We start from the raw sequence: 11,729 nt of genomic DNA on the forward strand, positions 1-11,729 counted from the left end.
CACATACTGTGTGCGTGCATGCGCGCGCTGCTAAAGCCAAAGTGTATCAATATAACTAGGGATGGCAGGTGTTGGAATTAGGCTGTCTTCTTGGCTTTTTTCAACGATTTATTCCGGCGCCCTCTGCTGGTAGTCACATAAAACGTTAGCGCCATAATTTTAAAACTTCGTGCAGGCACCCCCAACCTTCGACCCTCCAGATGTTTTGGACTACAATTCCCACCATCCCTGACCACTGGTCATGTTAGCTAGGGATCATGGGAGTTGTAGGCTACAACATCTGGGGGGCCGCAGGTTGGGGATGCCTGACTTGGTGCCTCCCCACTATAATTTTGTGCACGCCTTGAATTTCTCTCCTCTTTTCATTTTATTACATTCAGAATCGACACTTGACAAGTCCTTTACAACTGAATCCTATCTAGCAACATTTCCCAGATGTTCTTAGTGATTCTTATGAATACATCATCACCATCATCATTATAATAGTCTCACAGATTGTATATATTTTGCAGCCACAATCTAACCTTTTGAGCACTGGTTTTTAACCAGTGTGCCTTGACACCCTGGGGTGCCTTGAATGATGGTCAGGGCAACACTGGCATTGTCTGTCTTCCTTTCCCTCCCTCCTCTGATGCCCACTCGTGTCTCTGCCTCCCAAAGGCTTGCACAGCTGTTTATTGTGAATGGTGCCTCTGGGAGGCACCTCTCTTTTGGGAGTGGGGGGCAGCTCAGAGACCAGGGATGGCAGCATCAGCTGACCAAAGGACTCCTAAGGAGAGGGGAGAGGAGATGAGATGAGGCTGAAGGTACACTCCACCAGGGAGGGTATTCAAAAAAGGGTGGGCAGGTTGGCAACTCTGCAGGCATGGGGTGCCATAACTGGGCTCCTGAGCCCCACAGGAGTGCCACAGAAAGAATGTAGTTGGATAAGGGAGCCATGGACTCAAAAAGGTTGAAAACCTTTGCCTTAGAGAAACAGACAATACTGGTCGAAATGGTTAAACTTCCTACCCTAGAACAGTGTCTCACTGGTTTCAATGCATCTTACATCCAATGATGTATCTTACATCAATGCATCTTAAAGGTAAAGGTAAAGGGACCCCTGACCATTAGGTCCAGTCGGGTCCGACTCTGGGGTTGCGGCGCTCATCTCGCGTTATTGGCCGAGGGAGCAGGCATACAGCTTCCAGGTCATGTGGCCAGCATGACAAAGCCGCTTCTGGTGAACCAGAGCAGCACACAGAAACACTGTTTACCTTCCCGCTGTATCTATTTATCTACTAGCACTTTGACATGCTTTCGAACTGCTGGGTTGGCAGGAGCTGGGACCGAGCAACAGGAGCTCACCCCGTCGCAGGGATTCGAACCGCCAACCTTCTGATCAGCAAGCCCTAGGCTCTGTGGTTTAACCCACAGCACCAGGTGCATCCAAGGATATATCTTACATCAATGCATCTTACATCTTCTAAAATGAGAGGTGTTGGGGATCAAACCCATCTTTTCTTTTCTTTAAAAAAGCTTCTACTCTGAAAGCCCTCACTTCTATGTAATCCCAGAAATGTGGAATATGGGCTGACACAGGGCACTGTCTATCGCTAATGCTATTTCATATCTACATGAAGGCATTGGGAATGGTCATTCGGAGATCTGGGGCAAGGAGTCATTAGTATTCTGAGGTCACTCAGCTCAATTTCTCCATAACATATGAATCAGAAGAGGCTGTGCAAGCCCCGGAGCAGGGCTTGGATGCAGTGCTGAGCTGGATGAGGAAATCGTGGCAAGCCAGAAGCACTTCAGATGAGTCATTTCCATGTCTGAGAAATCAGACAATTGCCTGCCCTGGACAATTGCCTCCTCTGGAAGGAGCAGGTATGCAGTCTGGGGGTGCTTCTGAATCCAGATTTGTCGTTGGAGGCCCAGGTGGCCTCAGTGACTAGAAGCATCTTTTATTAGCTTCAGCTGCCAGAACAGCGGCAGCTGTTCTTGGAGAGTTTGACTAGTCTAGGCACTGGTAACTTTAAGACTGGATTACTGCAATGCTCTCTATGTGGGGCTTCCCTTCTGCTTGATCTGGAAACTGCAGTTAGTGCAGAATGCTACAGGATGATAGCTGGCAGTAGAGATGTCCTGTCGGCATGTTACATGCCTGTTCTGAGATCTGCACTGGCTGCTGATTTGTTAGTTGTTGTGTTGTGGCTTAAGAAAAAATGGACCATCGGAGCATGCGTGGGGACAACATTTGAGGCGTTTGTTTATGTGGGCTAAATAGACCCAACAGGGGTTTGTGGTCTGTTTGAATCGTGAAGGATCGGCCGTACACGTAGTCATGGAACTTTTTAATTCCCGTGACTATAGCCAGCGCCTCCTTATCAATCTGGGCATAGTTGCGCTCCGTGGGGCTCAATGTTCTGGAATAGAAGGAGATCGGTTGCTCCGAGCCGTCCGCCTCCCTCAGGACAGCCCCCAACCCATATTGAGATGCATCACACGCCAGCACCAATCGTTTTGCAACGTCAAAGTGGGCGAGCATACTACTCTTTGACAGCATGCTCTGCAGAGCATCAAAAGCTCCTTGTTGAGGTTGTCCCCAGCGCCACACACTGTTCTTTTGTAGCAGCCTATGCAACGGTTTGGCTATCGATGCCTTGTGCGGGACGAATGCATGATAGAAATTTATGAGTCCCATAAAGGACTGCAGTTCAGCCTTATTACTCGGTGTCGGTGCCTCGGCGATACCCTTTATCTTAGTCTCCATGGGGTGGATGCCTGCAGCATCAATTCTGTACCCTAACAAGTCCACAGCAGCCACCCCGAAACTACATTTCTCCTTTTTTAGTTTTAGACCCACATCCCTGAATTTGCACAGAACTTCCCGGATGCGTCCCAGTAGTTCTTTTCTGTTATCAGCACATTGTCGAAATAAGGCAGTACCCCCGGCAGACCCCTCAGCAGGCACTCCATTAGACCTTGAAATATGCCAGGCACCACACAAACCCCAAACTGTAGTCTATTCACCTTGAATAGACGGGATGTGGCGGGATGGCTTCACAAATTTGTGGTCAGGAAAAATCCATGCCAAATTGCTGTCCTATGAGATCTCGCCCACTGAATTGCTCAAACTGGATCTAAATGCGGCAAAAAGGTGTATAAATCAAAGGCTGGATGATGCGGAGCTATACCAAAATTTCTTAGCTGGTGGTGGAGTATGCTCGCTGTTAAATTTTGGCATAACCCCTATCTACCGTGCTCCATCCTATTTAACATCGCTTACGGCCGCGTCTCACCGATATGCCTTCATTAAAGCTAGGTTTAATGTTTTTCCAACAAACGTGCTGAGACATAGATTTACTCAGGGCCAAGTCTCTTCAATGTGTGCTTGTGAAATTAAAACATCTGAATCTCTACATCATGTTATGTTTATCTGCCCTATGTACAGTTTGGCTCGTGCTAGTATACTAAATTCCATAATCCAGCCTATGGCTGACAAACCAGTTGACCTACAGCTTGCCTGGGTTCTTCAATATGTGGATCCTTATATTACTCTACAGGTTGCTAAATTCCTAACAGCCGTCCTCTCGTACAAGAGACGGAATGGAATGTTAGCAGATTATTTATAGTTATAAGAATTTTCTATAATGACATCTGATATTGATTTTAGCGTAGTGCCTAAATTTTTAATCATTATCTTAAACTGTTCTTTTTAATTGTTAATATTTGTCCTTGTGAGCTGTGAATTGTGTTTTATTATTTGTGGCTTGAACGAGTCCGCTGTTTTATTTGATTTATTTTGTTGTGTTGTGTTTTATGATGGGCGTAAAGCCGATTAAACTTCCTGAGCTGAGCTTCACCTTGAAGGCGCCCTTGTGCGTTATAATTGTCTGAATTTCTGCGGATGCTGGGGTCACCGGAAGCTGCTGCTATGCCTGCGCCAAATCAATCTTTGCAAATATCTTTCCTCCAGCCAGCTTTGCCAATTAGCCTTCAGGGGTGTGGTGATGGGGGTTTCCCTTCTGGCCGAATCCACTGGTGAGAGTACTCTTTGCTGTACTAATTTATCTCGTTCGGTCTCTATTTTTGATTGCAGTGCAAACGGCACCCGCCTGGGTTTGAGCCGGACTGGTGCAACCCCCGGATCCAGTTCTAGGTCAATTGGGGCCCCTTTGTAGCACCCCAATTCCCCATTGAACAGTGCTCCAAATTCCTTGTACAGGGTGCCAAATGTATCTGGAGCTACCTGGACTGCGTGGAGCCCTGAGATTCCCAGACCCAAAGCTGGAAACCAGTCCATGCTCAGCAGGCTAGTGCGCTTCCCTTTTGCAATCACTAGCTTCAATGCCGCTTTCCTATCACGGAACTACATTAACAGTGCTCATTCCCAGGATGTGTATGCGGCCGGCAGAATAAGACTAGCGTAGCTGGAAATGGCTCTAACAGGGAGAACTTACCCCTAGCAAATAGCGTTCTGGCTGTGTCGTCTGAAACTATGTAGAATCCGGATTTTATTTGCTGATGACATTTTTATTTATTTCAAAACCACTTGTCATTTTAAAAACTATTTGCTTAATCTCTGCTTCTGATATTGGTGCAACTAACATTTGTTTTTGTGTATAATCCAGATGTGGTAGATTAATTTAATTTAAAAAGCTTCTAGAACATCATACACTACATTTTTTGATATGGTATATAATTCCATTTTTATATAAAAAGGATCACTAATATCTTTTGAACTTTTATAGACTTCCTCTTTCCCCCCTGGGATCATTGCCTTATTGTTCTTTTGTTTTAACCAATTAGCCAAAATTTTACCTGGCTGTTCACCATTCTCCCAATATCTCTGTCTTACACAGATGAGCATAAATTCTATTTGCTGAGACAATCTATTGTTTAATTCTTTTTTTGGGGGGGGTATTTCTTTATACAACATAGCAGTTGGATTCCTAAACATTTGCACCCATAGGTCTTTCAATTCATCTCTCAACATATTTTCCCTCTTATTTTAAAGTCTATTTTTATATGATGAGTGTGCAAATATCTGGCCCCAAGTAAACCACAGAGCCTAGGGCTTGCCGTTCAGAAGGTTGGCGGTTTGAAGAAATACCAACAATCCAAGAGTGGCAAATTAAAGTAGTAGAGTTCATGAACCTAGCAAGAATGATGGCGGTAATTAGGAACATATCAAAACAGAGAATAAAAACAGAATGGAGATACGTGGAAGAGTATTTTAAAAAAGAAAATATTAAAACAGAGCTAGTGATTTGGCTGGAGTAGAGAAAACATGTAGGAATAATTCAGTTGGATTTAATAAGAGGGAAAGCAAACTAAAGAGGAAACAATAGTAAGGGAAGCGATATATTGGCGATTGGAAGCCAATTTTAATCTAAAATGAATGGATTTTATGGAGATAGGCCCATGTGTTAAGATCTGACCTGGGGATAATTTTTTTTCTTTTGTTATGTTATATTACGTTATGTTATGTTATGTTGTTATGTTATGTTATGTTACGTTATGTTACGTTATGTTATGCTTATCTAAGTTGATCTTGTTTATTATTTGCAGTTTGATTGAGTTAATTTATTTAGATTAATTTATGTTGGGTGGCTTAAATATGCAGTTACGTTATTTATGTTACCTTTGTTATGCTATGCTATTTAAGTTGCTAAGTTATCTTATGTTTTTTTTTTAAATATATTAATAAACTTTATTGAGATTAAAATGCACAAGCACACAGAAAAGATACCAAAGAAAAACACACATTAAAAATACAAAGAAAATAGAAAAAAAGAAAAGAAAAAACGAAAGCACAAACAAATACATAATTCAAATACAAATTAGAATTAAATCATATCATAACAAAAATTATAACATAACGTAAGGCATAACACGAAATTAATATCGAAACTTAAATCTAAAATAGAATCAAAATCTATATTCTGATGTGTAATTTGAATGTAAATTAGCCCATATATCAATACCTGTATCTTCTTGTAATGCTTATAATACTTATATTCCATAAATTCCTATGTACACACGATATTCATACATAATCCCCCTTCACCTACTAACCGACTTCCGCTTGTCCTCTTCCCGGGTTAATAGCTTAATATTTATTGCATTGTTTCTTTTTTTTTTTCCCAGTTCACTCTTTGCGGGGTGTTAAAAGCAAATCCAAGTTTTTATCATGGGGCACTGTTTTTTAAGATATTCTCCAAATTTCCTCCAATTTTTCGCCGATTTTTCCCAGCTCCCTCCTCTTATTACATTTGTTAATCTATCCAATTCTATATACCCTAATAATTTTTCCTGCCATTCTTTAATGTTGGGAGTTTCTTCCTTTTTCCAATATTTCGCCAATAGAATTCTTGCAGCTGCCGTTGCGTATAAACATATTTTCTCATCCTGTTTTTTAATTTCCTCTCCCAACAGCCCTAATAGAAAAAATTCCGGGTTCTTTTTAATGTTATATTTACATATCTTTTTCAATTCCTCCAAAATTGCATTCCAAAATATTTTAATCTTATCACAGTGCCACCATATATGCACAAATGTCCCTACCTCTCTTTTGCATCTCCAACAGAGATTATCATGGGTTTTATACATTTTTTAAATTTTAACCGGCGTGAGATACCACTTATAGAACATCTTAACCATGTTTTCCCTGATCGTTTCTGACGCCGTGAATCTCCACGAATATTTCCAAAGTTTTTCCCAACTCTCCATTAAGATTGGTTTCCCCAGATCTATCGCCCAGTTAATCATTGTTTCCTTTACGGATTCATCCTTTAAATCCCACTCCAATAATACTTTGTACATCCTGTTTATAACTTTCCGATCCCCTTGCAACAAGTTAACTTCTAATAATGATGGTTCATTCTGAAAGCCGTTTTTAAAATAATCCTCTTTAAATCTGCTATTTATCTGACAATACTGCAGCCACCCTGTTAAATGTTGTTTTACTTCTTCATATTTTTTCAATCCAAGTTTACCTTCCTGTTCTTGCAGTAAATCTGTATATCTCCCCCATTTCCCGTTTGAGTTTACCTTCTTGATTGTAATTATTTCAATTGGTGATGCCCAATTCGGCGTTTTGGGTTCCAGCAGCCTTCTATGACATTCCCAGGTCTTTAAAAGGGATTTTTTGATTAAATGGCTGTTGAACCCTTTATGAACTCTTACCTTCCCATCTATTAAATACGCGTGCCAGCCGAATTTATTGTCAATTCCTTCCAAGTCTAATAATTCATGGTCTTTTAGGGTTATCCAATCTTTTAACCATAAAAAACTTGCCGCATCGTGATACAATTTAAGATTTGGCAAGGCTAGCCCCCCTCTTTCTTTGGAATCCGTTAATAATTTATGTTTTATCCTAGCTGTTTTATTGCTCCAAATAAATTTCGTCAAATCCGATTTCCATTGTTTAAATATGTTATTCCCCGTACCCAATATCGGTAACATTTGAAACAAGAAAAGCATTCGCGGCAAGACGTTCATTTTAACTACAGCCACTTTACCTAATAACGTCAAATTTAATTTGTTCCAATTTTCCAAATCCCTCTTGACTTCTTTCCAAACTTTAATATAATTATCTTTAACCAAATTGTTTGTATTATTTGTTATCCATATTCCCAGATATTTAGTCTTCTTTACTACCTCCAATCCTGTTATTTCTTGTAGTTGCCTATCTTCCTCTTTTGTCATATTCTTGATTAACAAATTTGTCTAAGTTATCTTATGTTATTAAGTTACTTTAAATTTTCTAGTGTGTGTATACCTTTTTAAAACTTTCTAATAAAGTCTATTTTAAAAATCCAATTTAAAAAAAACACAAAAAAACCAGAAGGTTGGCGGTTTGAATCCCCGTGACGGGGTGAGCTCCTGTTGCTCGGTCCCAGCTCTTGCCAACCTAGCAGTTTGAAAGCATGTCAAAGTGCAAGTAGATAAATAGGTACCGCTACAGCGGGAAGGTAAACGGCCAAGGGCGTACCCACCACGGGGCAAGTTAGGGCAGCTGCCCTACTCTAGAAGCAGGGCTGGTGGGCAGAGGCGGAGCACAGCCCGGCGGAGCGCGAGTTCGCCGTTCCCGCCCGCCGCGCTGCGCCCTCCCTCCAGCTCCCCGCCGCGCCCTCTGGCAAGGCCAAGCGCGGCGGGGAACCAGAGAGTGCGGCGCGGCGGGCGGGAACGCTGAACTCGCACTCCGCTGGGCTGGGCTCCGCCTCCGCCCAGCAGCCCTGCTTCTAGGGAGGGGCACAGCCCGGAGGAGCGCGAGTTCGCCGTTCCCGCCCGCCGCGCTGCGCCCTCCCTCCAGCTCCCCGTCGCGCCCTCTGGCAAGGCCAAGCGCGGCGGGGAACTAGAGAGCGCGGCGCGGCGGGCGGGAACGCTGAACTCGCGCTCCGCTGGGCTGGGCTCCGCCTCCGCCCAGCAGCCCTGCTTCTAGGGAGGGGCACAGCCCGGAGGAGCGCGAGTTCGCCGTTCCCGCCCGCCGCGCTGCGCCCTCCCTCCAGCTCCCCGTCGCGCCCTCTGGCAAGGCCAAGCGCGGCGGGGAACCAGAGAGTGCGGCGCGGCGGGCGGGAACGCTGAACTCGCACTCCGCTGGGCTGGGCTCCGCCTCCGCCCAGCAGCCCTGCTTCTAGGGAGGGGCACAGCCCGGAGGAGCGCGAGTTCGCCGTTCCCGCCCGCCGCGCTGCGCCCTCCCTCCAGCTCCCCGTCGCGCCCTCTGGCAAGGCCAAGCGCGGCGGGGAACTAGAGAGCGCGGCGCGGCGGGCGGGAACGCTGAACTCGCGCTCCGCTGGGCTGGGCTCCGCCTCCGCCCACCAGCCCTGCTTCTAGGGAGGGGCACAGCCCGGCGGAGCGCGAGTTCGCCGTTCCCGCCCACTTTGTGGCCCCTCCCCTTCCGTGCCTTGGCCCCTCCCCTTGCCCCCCCTGTTTTGATCCTGGGTACGCCCATGTAAACGGCGTTTCCGTGTGCTGCTCTGGTTCGTCAGAAGCGGCTTTGTCATGCTGGCTACACGACCTGGAAGCTGTATGCCGGCTCCCTCGGCCAATAACACAAGATGAGCACCACAGCCCCAGAGTCGGTCACGACTGGACCTAATGGTCAGGGGTCCCTTTACTTTTACCTATATGCTTTATATGCTTCCCATTCAAATATTCGGGCAGATGATATCTTGAAATTAAATTCAAAATATTGTAGGGTCTCTGCCCGCATTTGTTGTAAAAATGGTGTTAGAAAATAATCTAGGCAGATGTTAGGCTTTGGGGAATTGGCTTCCTCCCCCGTGGCAGTAGATAAGAACAGATCAAACAAAAGGAATGTCTTACCAGTTAGATTCTTTAATAATCACAGTGAGAGACAAAGAATCAGTCTACCGAGAATGGTGGTGCTCCCAATTAAGGCACCCCCTCTGTTCCTATTAATCTATGTCACTCCTACGTCTTGTAATCTGAGTTTGTAATCTCAGCGCTTTCTGTTCTGAGACTCTCTGAGCTCTTCATGACCTTGGGGAGGGTGCTGGAGGAATGCTGTCCAGAGATTGTGAATCTGTTAACTCTCTCTCCCGGTGATTCTTCTCCTAGCTGTTCCCCCTCCAGTATTTCCCAGCTTCTGCCTTCTGAACTATGCCCCTCTGCAAAACACTGTTCCAAATCTATACTGTCCTCCTGCTCCTGGGAAGATTCAGGATCAGGGGGAGTGGGTGGCTCCCACCCTTCTTCCTCAGGGCAGCCTTCCTCAGCATGGTCCCTGACAGCAGAACATTTTTTGATGGACACTTGAGAAAAATGTATATGTTCTTTTAGTAAGATGCTTTACATGACTCCAAGAATATACCTGCAAAAAAATGAAACTACTGTACAAATTAATGGAGGTGGATTTGGTATTCCGAATTTGACACTAGACTATCATGCTTATTTATTGTCAAATATATTGGAGGGACCCAGGTGGCGCTGTGGTTAAACCACTGAGCCTAGGGCTTGCTGATCAGAAGGTCGGCGGTTCGAATCCCTGGGACGGGGTGAGCTCCCGTTGCTTGGTCCCAGCTCCTGCCAACCTAGCAGTTCGAAAGCACGTCAAAATGCAAGTAGATAAATAGGAACCGCTACAGCGGGAAGGTAAACGGCGTTTCCATGTGCTGCTCTGGTTTGCCAGAAGCGGCTTTGTCATGCTGGCCACATGACCTGGAAGCTATACGCCGGCTCCCTCGGCCAATAATGCGAGATGAGCGCGCAACCCCAGAGTCGGTCACGACTGGACCTAATGGTCAGGGGTCCCTTTACCTTTTACTAAATATTGGAAACCTACTACAGTCAAACCTCGGTTCCCGAACCCCTTCGTTATTGTACATTTAGGCTCCTGAATGCCAAAAACCTGGAATTAAATATTCTGGTTTTCAAATGTTTTTCAGAACTTGAATGTCCGACGCAGCTTCTGCCTGAGTACAAGAAGCTCTTGCAATCAATCGGAAGCTGCGCCTTGGTTGTCGAACATTTCGGAAGTCGAACAGTCTTTCAGAACGGATTGCATTTGACAGCTGAGGTTTGACTGTATCTGGTGTTAACTATGCAACCTGGGCAACTTTAGAACATACAGCACCTTTAGTTGGTTGGACAATACTAGGATCAAGATAATTGGGAGACTGTTGAGACAAGTCAGAAAGATATGGAATACAATGTCCAAAACCCCCCAGTTTGATCCATTTTCGCATGGCAAATTGACTTTGTGGGGAAACCCAATTTTATAAACTGGAAAAAAGATGGTAATTAGGAAAAATTGGATGGAAGAGGGCATATTGACTTCGGATCAACTGATAGATGAGAAAGATGAATTTTATACGTATAGTGTTTTAGGAGATAAATATAATCTCTCAGATGCATCAGATGAGATATCTGTGACACAATTGGTCAGTTACTTAAGTATTTTTATTTATTTACTTGATGGGAGCAGCTGCCCTCCATCTGCCCCCCACCCCCAGGCCGGCTACGCCCATGCTTACAGTGTCCTACTCTCACTAAATTTTGGAAGAAAGTCTTGAACTGTATAAACTTGACTGTACAGGAAAATATAAACATTTCAGAGGAAACTATTTTTTGAATCATCTACCTATTATATGGAAGTCGACAACTGCAGTGCGATAATGGATTCTATGTGCCCTAATGATATGGCCAAAAGACTAGGATTAATGAATTGGAAGCGCAGAGATATACTCCCCTTTAATCAATGGATTATTGGAGACATGGCAGCACTCACAGCATATGAACAGACTGCTTAGAGATCAGACATTGTTTGGCTAGATATATTGGTCTCAACTAGGGCCAGGGCCTTTTCAGTAGTGGCCCCAACTTGGTGGAATGCTCTCTCACAGGAGACCAGGGCCCTGCGGGATTTGACATCTTTCCGCAGGGCCTGCAAGATGGAGCTGTTCTGCCTGGCCTTTGGCCTGGACTCAGTCTGACCCCTATGTTTTCCTCCCTTATGGTTTTGATTTGGGCCATTTTAAAATGAGGCTGCATTTTAAAATTTAAAATTTAAATTGTATTTTAACCCGTATTTTAATTAATTGTTTTACTTTCTTTTACGTCTTATTGTAATTTTACTGGTGTCAGCCCCCCTGAGCCCGGTTTTGACTGGGGAGGGCGCGGTATAAATAAAAATTTATTATTTATTATTATTATTAATACAAAGGTCAGAGTCTCATCCATTTCTCCACCAATGTTTGCCATGCAGACCATGGAAAGTT

The sequence above is a fragment of the Zootoca vivipara genome, chromosome 3 (genome assembly GCF_965207765.1).
Source record: "Zootoca vivipara chromosome 3, rZooViv2.hap1.1, whole genome shotgun sequence".
Classification (NCBI taxonomy): domain Eukaryota; kingdom Metazoa; phylum Chordata; class Lepidosauria; order Squamata; family Lacertidae; genus Zootoca; species Zootoca vivipara.